At 32.1% G+C, this 12,840-nt stretch overlaps 1 pseudogene; it reads left to right on the top strand.

Annotated features, from left to right (window-relative positions):
* Nucleotides 1-5,529: 5,529 nt before the first annotated feature.
* LOC129738319 (uncharacterized) lies at nt 5,530-11,595 on the top strand (annotated as a pseudogene).
* The last annotated feature ends 1,245 nt before the right edge of the window (nt 11,596-12,840 follow it).

The following is a 12,840-nucleotide window of genomic DNA, read 5'->3' as shown; positions in this document are numbered from 1 at the left end:
TAAAAATGACAAAAATGACAAAAATGACAAAAATGACAAAAATGACAAAATGACAAAAATGACAAAAATGACAAAAATGACAAAAAATGACAAAAATGACAAAAATGACAAAAATGACAAAAATGACAAAAATGACAAAAATGACAAAAATGACAAAAATGACAAAAATGACAAAAATGACAAAAATGACAAAAATGACAAAAATGACAAAAATGACAAAAATGACAAAAATGACAAAAATGACAAAAATGACAAAAATGACAAAAATGACAAAAATGACAAAAATGACAAAAATGACAAAAATGACAAAAATGACAAAAATGACAAAAATGACAAAAATGACAAAAATGACAAAAATGACAAAAATGACAAAAATGACAAAAATGACAAAAATGACAAAAATGACAAAAATGACAAAAATGACAAAAATGACAAAATGACAAAAATGACAAAAATGACAAAAATGACAAAAATGACAAAAATGACAAAAATGACAAAAATGACAAAAATGACAAAAATGACAAAAATGACAAAAATGACAAAAATGACAAAAATGACAAAAATGACAAAAATGACAAAAATAACAAAAATGACAATAATGACAAAAATGACAAAAATGACAAAAATGACAAAAATGACAAAAATGACAAAAATGACAAAAATGACAAAAATGACAAAAATGACAAAAATGACAAAAATGACAAAAATGACAAAAATGACAAAAATGACAAAAATGACAAAATGACAAAAATGACAAAAATGACAAAAATGACAAAAATGACAAAAATGACAAAAATGACAAAAATGACAAAAATGACAATAATGACAATAATGACAAAAATGACAATAATGACAATAATGACAAAAATGACAAAAATGACAAAAATGACAAAAATGACAAAAATGACAAAAATGACAAAATGACAAAAATGACAAAAATGACAAAAATGACAAAAATGACAAAAATGACAAAAATGACAAAAATGACAAAAATGACAAAAATGACAAAAATGACAAAAATGACAAAAATGACAAAAATGACAAAAATGACAAAAATGACAAAAATGACAAAAATGACAAAAATGACAAAAATGACGAAAATGACAAAAATGACAAAAATGACAAAAATGACAAAAATGACAAAAATGACAAAAATGACAAAAATGACAAAAATGACAAAAATGACAAAAATGACAAAAATGACAAAAATGACAAAAATGACAAAAATGACAAAAATGACAAAAATGACAAAAATGACAAAAATGACAAAAATGACAACAATGACAACAATGACAAAAATGACAAAAATGACAAAAATGACAAAAATGACAAAAATGACAAAAATGACAAAAATGACAATAATGACAATAATGACAAAAATGAAAAAAATGAAAAAAATGACAAGAGAGAGACGACCATTTTGTCGGTTTTGTCAATTTTATCAATTTTGTGAATTTTGTCGATTTTGTCAATTTCGTCAATTAGGACAATTAAGTCAATTTCGTCAATTTTGTCAATTTTGTCAATTTTGTCAATTTTGTCAATTTTGTCAATTTTGTCAATTTTGTCAATTTTGTCAATTTTGTCAATTTTGTCAATTTTGTCAATTTTGTCAATTTTGTCAATTTTGTCAATTTTGTCAATTTTGTCAATTTTGTCAATTTTGTCAATTTTGTCAATTTTGTCAATTTTGTCAATTTTGTCAATTTTGTCAATTTTGTCAATTTTGTCAATTTTGTCAATTTTGTCAATTTTGTCAATTTTGTCAATTTTGTCAATTTTGTCAATTTTGTCAATTTTGTCAATTTTGTCAATTTTGTCAATTAGGACAATTTTGTCAATTTCGTCAATTTTGTCAATTTTGTCAATTTTGTCAATTTTGTCAATTTTGTCAATTTTGTCAATTTTGTCAATTTTGTCAATTTTGTCAATTTTGTCAATTTTGTCAATTTTGTCAATTTTGTCAATTTTGTCAATTTTGTCAATTTTGTCAATTTTGTCAATTTTGTCAATTTTGTCAATTTTGTCAATTTTGTCAATTTTGTCAATTTTGTCAATTTTGTCAATTTTGTCAATTTTGTCAATTTTGTCAATTTTGTCAATTTTGTCAATTTTGTCAATTTTGTCAATTTTGTCAATTTTGTCAATTTTGTCAATTTTGTCAATTTTGTCAATTTTGTCAATTTTGTCAATTTTGTCAATTTTGTCAATTTTGTCAATTTTGTCAATTTTGTCAATTTTGTCAATTTTGTCAATTTTGTCAATTTTGTCAATTTTGTCAATTTTGTCAATTTTGTCAATTTTGTCAATTTTGTCTTTTTTGTCAATTTTGTCAATTTTATCAATTTTGTCAATTTTGTCAATTTTGTCAATTTTGTCAATTTTGTCAATTTTGTCAATTTTGTCAATTTTGTCAATTTTGTCAATTTTGTCAATTTTGTCAATTTTGTCAATTTTGTCAATTTTGTCAATTTTGTCAATTTTGTCAATTTTGTCAATTTTGTCAATTTTGTCAATTTTGTCAATTTTGTCAATTTTATCAATTTGGTCAATTTTGTCAATTTTGTCAATTTTGTCAATTTTGTCAATTTTGTCAATTTTGTCGATTTTGTCAATTTTGTCAATTTTGTCAATTTTGTCAATTTTGTCAATTTTGTCAATTTTGTCAATTTTGTCAATTTTGTCAATTTTGTCGATGTTGTCAATTTTGTCAATTTTGTCAACTTTGTCAATTTTGTCAATTTTGTCAATTTTGTCAATTTTGTCAATTTTGTCAATTTTGTCAATTTTGTCAATTTTTTCAATTTTTTCAATTTTGTTATTTTGGCAATTTTGTCAATTTTGTCAATTTTGTCAATTTTGTCAATTTTGTCAATTTTGTCAATTTTGTCAATTTTGTCAATTTTGTCAATTTTGTCAATTTTGTCAATTTTGTTGTTTTTTTCAATTTTGTTAATCTTGTCAATTTTGTAATTTTATTGAATTTTGTCAATTTGGCAATTTTCTCAATTTTGTCAATTTTGTCAATTTTGTAAATTTTGTCGATTTTGTCAATTTTGTCAATTTTGTCAATTTTGTCAATTTTGTCAATTTTGTCAATTTTGTCAATTTTGTCAATTTTGTCAATTTTGTCAATTTTGTCAATTTTGTCAATTTTGTCAATTTTGTATATTTTGTCAGTTTTATCAATTTTGTCATTTTTGTCATTTTTGTCATTTTTGTCATTTTTGTCATTTTTGCCATTTTTGTCATTTTTGTCATTTTTGTCATTTTTGTCATTTTTGTCATTTTTGTCATTTTTGTCATTTTTGTCATTTTTGTCATTTTTGTCATTTTTGTCATTTTTGTCATTTTTGTCATTTTTGTCATTTTTGTCATTTTTGTCATTTTTGTCATTTTTGTCATTTTTGTCATTTTTGTCATTTTTGTCATTTTTGTCATTTTTGTCATTTTTGTCATTTTTGTCATTTTTGTCATTTTTGTCATTTTTGTCATTTTTGTCATTTTTGTCATTTTTGTCATTTTTGTCATTTTTGTCATTTTTGTCATTTTTGTCATTTTTGTCATTTTTGTCATTTTTGTCATTTTTGTCATTTTTGTCATTTTTGTCATTTTTGTCATTTTTGTCATTTTTGTCATTTTTGTCATTTTTGTCATTTTTGTCATTTTTGTCATTTTTGTCATTTTTGTCATTTTTTGTCATTTTTTTCATTTTTGTCATTTGTGTCATTTTTTTTCATTTTTGTCATTTTTGTCATTTTTGTCATTTTTGTCATTTTTGTCATTTTTGTCATTTTTGTCATTTTTGTCATTTTTGTCATTTTTGTCATTTTTGTCATTTTTGTCATTTTTGTCATTTTTGTCATTTTTGTCATTTTTGTCATTTTTGTCATTTTTGTCATTTTTGTCATTTTTGTCATTTTTGTCATTTTTGTCATTTTTGTCATTTTTGTCATTTTTGTCATTTTTGTCATTTTTGTCATTTTTGTCATTTTTGTCATTTTTGTCATTTTTGTCATTTTTGTCATTTTTGTCATTTTTGTCATTTTTGTCATTTTTGTCATTTTTGTCATTTTTGTCATTTTTGTCATTTTGTCATTTTTGTCATTTTTGTCATTTTTGTCATTTTTGTCATTTTTGTCATTTTTGTCATTTTTGTCATTTTTGTCATTTTTGTCATTTTTGTCATTTTTGTCATTTTTGTCATTTTTGTCATTTTTGTCATTTTTGTCATTTTTGTCATTTTTGTCATTTTTGTCATTTTTGTCATTTTTGTCATTTTTGTCATTTTTGTCATTTTTTTCATTTTTGTCATTTTTGTCATTTTTGTCATTTTTGTCATTTTTGTCATTTTTGTCATTTTTGTCATTTTTGTCATTTTTGTCATTTTTGTCATTTTTGTCATTTTTGTCATTTTTGTCATTTTTGTCATTTTTGTCATTTTTGTCATTTTTGTCATTTTTGTCATTTTTGTCATTTTTGTCATTTTTGTCATTTTTTGTCATTTTTTTCATTTTTGTCATTTGTGTCATTTTTTTTCTTTTTTGTCATTTTTGTCATTTTTGTCATTTTTGTTATTTTTGTCATTTTTGTCTTTTTTGTTATTTTTGTTATTTTAAAATTCCTGTTATAGATTGTATCGTCGAAATTGCCTGATTTTCCTTGAAAATTGGGTGGCACTCTCCACTTGGGAAAGAATTTCATCAAAAGTGATTGATGCGGACTGGAATCGATATTGCGTACTGCTGGAAAAATTATCCAACAAACGAAATCGAATGTCCAGTAGACTGAGTCGATTTGTGGTTAATGTTGAATTTCTCAAACTATGGGGTCTTAAAGGCTTCGTTTTGATTAAAAACTCATCTATGATTTTTTGCAGAATTTCTGGGTAACATTTACCTGAGTAAATTTTAACTTTTGGGTTGTATGGGAAAGTTGAATATTTTGTACTGAAAACCCAACAACATTTTTTATTAGCTGTTCTACAGGAGTATGTCTTTTGCATTGAAAAACGATAAATTCAATTGACACCACTGCTGAGTGCCCAGCGAGGTATTGCATGACTACTTTTCATGCAATGCTTCGCGGGGCACTAGCAGTGATGCCAATTTAATTTATTGTTTTTCAATGCCAAAAGACATACCCCTGTTAAAAATCTTATTACTTTTTTGCCTCATAGAATACGAAGTTACGGTTTTCGACGAAGTTGTTCAGCGAAAAATTTACTTCAGAAAATTTATAAATTGATGAATTCTTACTTCTTAGTTCTGCCTCGAGTCTCATCGTTATAGGGAGATGTGCTGATTCAAGTCTTGTTGTTCTAACGGTGTAAAGAGTTTTATCCCCAAGCAATATGAAAGTACAACTCCTCCACACATCGAAAATGCCATTCAGACGGTAGAACTACAACTAACTTTAATTGACGAGTAATGGTCGGGTTAAGACATTTGCCTTCGCCTTTCGCTCTAGCTATAGGTACTTAGGCTGCGCGGGAGAGTTTATCCGATTTGTACAAACAACATCAGACGAATGGGGCACGCTAGAGTGGAAGTAAAGTACATTTTGCTGACCGTGAATGGGAAGTTTGTGTTAGATGACGATATAACCCGTTTGGACCGCGTGTTGATTCTCGAGCCACTCAAGTGGAATTTAACCGCGGTTCCAGACCCAGCCAGAAGTGTACCGGCACTGCTGTTGATGACGCTGATGAGTGTGCCGAGTAGGTACCTTTACCTGTGCTTGTTGTGAGCATATTCAATTCATTCTTCATTTGTCGGTAATTTTTATGATCCGTCAAATGGCGAATCCCAAGCCATTGTGAGCCTCGCCAGTCAAAAGATTGAGCTCTCTGCGGGCTGGACACCGCGGTGCGATTTGATGAGCACATTATGAGCATGACGGGGCCATAAGGTTTCCATGCGGTCTGTGGCGGTGGCTTATTTTGGTGAATTTTATTAAGATTGTTTTTTTTTCTTTCGGGGGGTTTGGTTGAAAAGGATTCAAACCAATTGCGAATCTATTTCGGTTCTTTCGAGCACTTTTGTAATTAAGCTCTTGATGGGAGGTGGTAATGAGTAATGGTTCTTCCTCTTCCTTTGTAGCATTAAATAAATTGCAGTACAGGCTATTGTCAATCCGAAGAGCGAAATCGAAACAAGGCGTCATTTTTGAGAATAAATCTAGAGTTTTTTTGATTAAGTCGTATGCGCCACCTGACTCATTTCGAGAAAAACGCTGCTGAAGTTGTGTAACACATTTCAATTATGGTATTTCTTATTTGACTCAGAGTTGTCTAAAAAATTGATAATTGATACCAAAAAAGATGAGAAATGTGGCTGTGTACTCGATACAGGCATTAATTGAGATTTTCAGATAAACAAGTACTAACGACATTTTGCATTACGTTTTTGGCGTAAACGTCATTTTGCAAATTTATATATTTTTATCTGATAACATGTTTTGTTTTGTTTTAATCTACGCTAATATATGCTATCATGCTTTTACTACAAAAATCCTAACATGGTGTTCTTTGTGGTGTGACTCGATTATTGGTTTGTAGGTAAATTGAAGGAAAAAACTGCAGGTGCAAATTTGTCAAGCATCTAGCAAAAATATAAAAGAAAGGGGACTTACGTGTGACTCCCTGGAGCGTTGTCTAGCCCCGTGGGTGATATGCGCACTACAAAATTGGTGAGAGGGCCTGGTCCCAGTCTTCAACATTGGAGTGAAGTTATCTCCTCACCACACCAGTGCGGCAGTAGGAACCTGTGCTGCGAGGGACTGTGTACCAGGTTTCGATTCAACTGGAAATGGCCGGTCAGGTACTTCCTGTGAATTTGATAACCGCTCAAGAAGTGCAGAAACTCGTCCGAAGCTTCTATGTTGACGCTACATTAATGACAAAAAAAAGAGGCTGAATATAAGTTGAGACGTAGAAGTAACGTTTATTGAACTTACCCAGTTGAAGACATTTCTTTCCCTACGATGCAGAATAATTCTTTTGAACGATTTCTGTTGAAAAAAATAAGATTTTCATCACCTGGCAATCAATTTTCTACCAAAATACATTAGGTCGCACAAACCATCACGACGAACTATTGTTTATGCGTCATTTTGCATCACGGCAATCCAGTGCTGCGCAAAACGTCGTTAAAACCAAATTGCACTCGAAAATGAGAAAGTCATTATACGTCTAAAATTCAAATCATGTTTTAAAATTTATTCATTGATAAAATGCAACCAAATTTTAACATAACGTAAAGAACATGTTCTTCAATCGTTTGCAGTAAATATCTCAATTTTGTTTATGTTGGTTCATACGACCTAATCAAAACAAACTCTAGAAATACGTTACTTTTGAAAATCTTGAACTTATCACGCAAGGTCGTCAGTTTGCCAAAAGTCATTGCAACTAAGTTGGACATCTGTTATCTGTGCTTATAGATTACAAAACTGATAACTCATACTCACAGAGGAAAAATTGACTAAAATGCAAACCAGTGATTAGCGAGGAGGGTCGCTTCATCACAAACGCGACAAAACAACCTCGAACGGGGTGACGATTATTCGCATATTAGCCGTTATTTTACAGGCATTTAATCGGATGATTTACAGCTCAGTTGCACACCTTTAGCTATTGCATTTTGATGGCAGTTCTTACCAGTACCCGATCAAGGCAGGAATGTGAAAAGATTTGGAATCGTTAGAAGCATAAGCAACGAACCCTCTTTTCCAAGTACAATCAAACTTAAAGATTACATTTGCCCCGAAATTAGATTAAATTTACCCCAAAAATTAGCCGAGTCATCTCCAAGCGCGAGATCACCGGCTCAGTTTTTAGATCGCTGAACACTTACCGGAAACATCTGGTGATCTATGGGAGGTTCTGATTTGTTTTATTCGTTTCATTTTTTTCACCTTGTGTTTCGATTTGCGTCAGCTTGCGAGATTTGTTGCTGGTGATGGCTGAAATGGAATTGCCATAAAACCCGCCAGCCCAAGCTCAATTAGATTCGGATTAGGATCAGTGTCGACCTTCGGGTAGAAAATTTCTTCCCCAAAAGGTCGAAGCCGCTGCTAGGCGGTGGAAATTGAACCTTCGGTAGATAACTTTTCGACCGAATCCAAAGAGGAATCATGATTGTAGCACGTGAGATACCGGAATTTATGGAACAGTAAGGATCTATCAATATTTCTATACACGTGTTTTAAGTTCTATCTATTTTGTTTGATTGAAAATTCTCCAACAAGCTCGATTTTTTAAGATTTATTATGCTGTTATAACAAAAATCTGATTGCGGTCCAAAGATAAAACTTTTTTTTCAATTTTAAGAAGCCTGTATACTACACAGTAAATGAATATTACCGAGTTCGGTAATTATTTCACCGAATTCCTAACATGTGGAAATCGTTAATCTGTTCGGTAATTTTTTAAAGGACGAGAAGTGACAGCTGTCAAATGTTACGAACCTTTTTCGGTAAAAAAAAAATCACCAAAACTTGGCTGATCATTTTTAAGATCATCTGTCAATCAAATTTTGACAGTTGTAAACGTGATAGCTCGTCATATTATCAAACAAAGCGGTATTGTTGAACCGAAATGTCCGTAATTATTACCAAAAGGTCGGTAATTTGTAACCGGAAAACTAGAAAAGCTTGATAATATATACCGAACAACCGGTAGAGTTTACTGAAATACCTGAAATTATTACCGAAATATGTATAATTATCATCGAAACATCTGATAAATATTACAGAAAAACCCCTTTATTTTACGAAATACCTGAAAAAATTCGGTTATACTGACCGGTGGTTTTTACCGAACAACCGATAGTTTTCCCAAAATATCGGTAATTACTACCGAAACTTTTTTTTTCTCTCCTTCTGGATATCTTCTTACTTGTCTCCGTCGTCCAGTTAATCCGATATGACCATATTCAGCACACAGAGTACTTTCGTCGGGGTACCAGATTATTTATTTCTATGAGAAAAAAAATTTCAACAAGAGGGCATTGAAAAAACACAACATTAATCTCTTGCACGAAAAAAAAACAAAGTAATAATTGCTTAAAAAACTCACCAGATACTAAAAGTCCGATTCTGGTTTCTGACGTTGGCTTGACGTCCTCGGAGTTGATCTATCCGCAAGCTCTGGAATTTATTTTCCACACGTCAAAACGCGAGCAGATAACAATAGTGAGATAGGAGACTCTGAATGATGAAACTGCCAAAATGACGTTTGTTTTGACAGTGACGCTTTATAGCTTCGGTGTTTCTTTTTCCGAAAAATAATTGTTTACATGATTCTATCTTGCCGAACTTTGTTGAGTAGAGAATCGTTCAACGAAGTTCGTTATAAAATAGACGTCAAAATCAGCAATTACCGATTTTTTCCTAATTAAAGATCTGGTTCGGTAAAATAAATTACCGTCTCTTTGTTTACTATAGGCTCGTTAGGCGAACAGAGTTCTTCTTGATTTTTTATTTTTCCTTAAATATGATTTTAAGCAGTTGAAAATGTTTAGTATATCAAGGAAAAAAATTAAAATAAAACACGATTTTTCCATTTTTCCATACATTTATTGTTGCAAATTTGTTACTTTATGAAACGAAAGGTTAATTTAGTGTCTTTCTGAGTCCATCTGTAATCTAATCTAAAGTTCAAAGAAATAAAACTTTGTACGGATTATTGTGTGTTACTTTTTCGACTATTTTAACCACATCAAAGGAAGAAATTCTAAAGCATTGTTTACTTACAATTTCAGCCACTACAAGCTGCTGTACACGATTTTTGCCTTCTTCGCACCAACGGCGATCCCGGTCTACTTCTGGAATGAGGATCCCTGGTACGCCCTGTTCGTGGCCTTCTTCCTGCGCACCTGTCTGAGTCTCAACGGAACCTGGTCCGTCAACAGTGCCGCTCACATGTTCGGAACACGTGCTTATGATAAGTAAGTTTTTGGTAACGCTTTCTCCCGATTCCTGGACAATAATTCTATACTCATTGATATTTTTAGGACAATCTGGCGGTGGAAAATATGTTCGTATCGTTCGTTGCCATGGGCGAGGGCTGGCACAACTATCACCACGCCTTCCCTGGGACTACCGGGCCTCGGAGTACGGAACCCCACTGAATCTGACCGGAACGCTGATCGATCTGCTCGCCAAGTACGGTGCCATCTGGGACCGGAGAAAAAAAACTGCCACCTCCAACATGGTGAGACGATTTCAATTGGACGCATTTGGGTTGAAAATTCATATTCCTTTTGACATTCGCACTTAATTTTTGGATTGTTTCTGAAATTCAATGAATTTCCAAAATTTGTGAGCCTTTTTCCTAGTCGTCCTAGTTTTTGAGCCTTTTTCCTAGTCGTCCTAGTTTTTGAGCCTTTTTCCTAGTCGAACTATCCTAAATAGTCTACTTTTCGAAAAGTCGATTTTCAAGCTGTCAAACTCATGTTAAAAATTTGAAAAAAAGTCGTTGAAATAGAAAATTATCCATTTTGATTTCTATAAATTCAATTTTCAAACAATATAATATTCTCGTTACCTTCTCGCAGGTGAAAAATCGGGTCCTTCGAACCGGAGACAAGTCGCATCACACCTACGGTACCGATGAGGGTCGCAGTGCATTCACGACCCTGTGGAACATCTGGAAACATCCGTCCAATCCGACCTACAACTCGATCTACACCCCGAAACCGAAGATCATCCAGAGCGACGGCTATGCCCTGATCGAGGACGAGCTGAAGAAGTCCGAAATGGACGAAGACATTCTGCAGAAGGAAGCGGAGGAATTGCTGCGCCGTCAACAGGAAGAGGAACAACAGAAGACCGAAGCGTCGAAGATCTACGACAAGTTGTCGCGATACATCAAGGATCAGACAGTTGAAGAACCGGTGCCTGAAGATCAGACCAATAACAATCTTCTGGACAAGGTTGGCAAGAGTCGACTCAACGTCGATAACAACGAGAATGTGATAACCCGTAGGCATATCTAGTGGGGGCCTTTGGAAAATGGGTAGGGGTTTTCATTCGCTATAATAATTCCTGAACTTAGAATATCGTTAATGCTACCTTGTAAGTTAGAACGTTAGAACCATGAACTTGGAGTTGAGTGACCTTGAAAACCGATATTTTCTCTCTGAAGAGTGCTAACATTTTTAATTTTGTTTTAGAAATGTTACAAATGTTAACAAATCTTGACCTTACGTTACTCTTAATTCAATGCTCAGTGAAGGAGAGAAGGATTTGAACCGAAATTCGTTTGCTCAAGAATTAAATAAAAATGTTAAAGTAAGGCATCGGTTTAACGACTATATGTAGTTTCCTAATCATAAAAGTAATAATAAATGTACATAGTAAAATCTATCGCGTTTTTTTTAAATTTCAGCTCAATTAAAACTACGAACTCAATTCTTTTGAAACACATTGGAAATCCTCAGCAATTTGCCCTTTGATTTATTGCGATGCCCTTTTTCTACCGGCATAAATACAACTGATGTTTTCATCGAGCTACAGCAAAATAAAATCAAACTTTACTATTTTCAATAAATATGCATCAAAACAATGAATGATCATTTTCTAAAAACAAAGAATTAGGTAGTATTTCATTTTAGTTAAGTATATAGAAATAAAAACAAAAATTCTCAACTTCATAGGTTTCTTCTTTTCCACCAAAATATCACAAATTTTAGCCATATCAAATTGGTGTGTTTTCTCCTTTAAATTGTTTCCAAAAAATTGATTAAGCTCTCAAACAGCATTCAGATCGCCAAATATGTTTCAAATCAAAGACCTTTAACGCGTTGTACATTTTATAAATTTTCTTTACGTTTTAATTTTAGTTGTTCAAACGTTGTTTTCATGAAATTTGCGGCATCATCTTTTCAAATCAGTTGGCTCATAGCCCGGTGCAATTGTGCGAAGTTTACGTTGGGCTAAAATTGTTTCCGTTGTCTCCCATGTCGTATGTATTTTACTTTTAATATTTCATAGCTGTTCAAAATCATATTTTCATAAACACTACTAAAACAATGCAGCAGTTCAACTGCCTTCATAATATTTTTTTGTGCCTGCCATCAGAATTTCGGCTTTGTTTCGCCCCCGCGTCCAACCCTTGTCACCGTTTTTGCCCGACTTGAGACCACCTTGCTTAATTCACCTTTGTGCACTGCAAAAAATCCATACTTAGGATGTATGTTTCCTCTCACATACGTCTTCAAAAATACTCTACCATAAATTTCATATACTCCATATAAAAATCATATGCCACACATAAATTTAATGTTCGAAATATGAAGTTCATATGATATTGACACATACATTCTATGATTTTCGTCTTTGAAAATTTCCATGTGTTCAAAATGGCCAACCCGAAGAAAAAATTTTGAATTTGGTAAGTTTTTCTGTATTAAAATTAAGCATCGATCGTTGATCTTTTTTGCTCTCCCCCACAGGAAGATGATCTCTGACTACTACTACAGGGGGCAAGGACGTCGTTATTCAAGTAGGTATTAGGCTTAGCATATTTATGTTTGTTTTATTAACAATAAATGTTTCGATAGCCAACACCTCCCATTTTTTATTTCCCTCCGAAAAACTAATTCCAACGAAATAAAACGCATTCGAGTCGGCATGCAAGTAAACGCCTAGATGTAGGCAGATGTTTGAGTACAATGTAGGCTAATAACATTTATGTGAGGGATTTTATAACTATGTGACGCATATAGAAGTCATAATTTTGCATTCTATATGTGGCGACACGTTATTTTCAAATGGGAGTCACATTGCAAAAATCTATAAGGCTAACACATATCCCCAATACGTGGATTTTTTGCA

This window comes from Uranotaenia lowii, chromosome 1, assembly GCF_029784155.1.
Source record: "Uranotaenia lowii strain MFRU-FL chromosome 1, ASM2978415v1, whole genome shotgun sequence".
Classification (NCBI taxonomy): domain Eukaryota; kingdom Metazoa; phylum Arthropoda; class Insecta; order Diptera; family Culicidae; genus Uranotaenia; species Uranotaenia lowii.
Note: the sequence above shows the minus strand (reverse complement) of the source record. Positions and strands in the feature narration are given on the sequence as shown.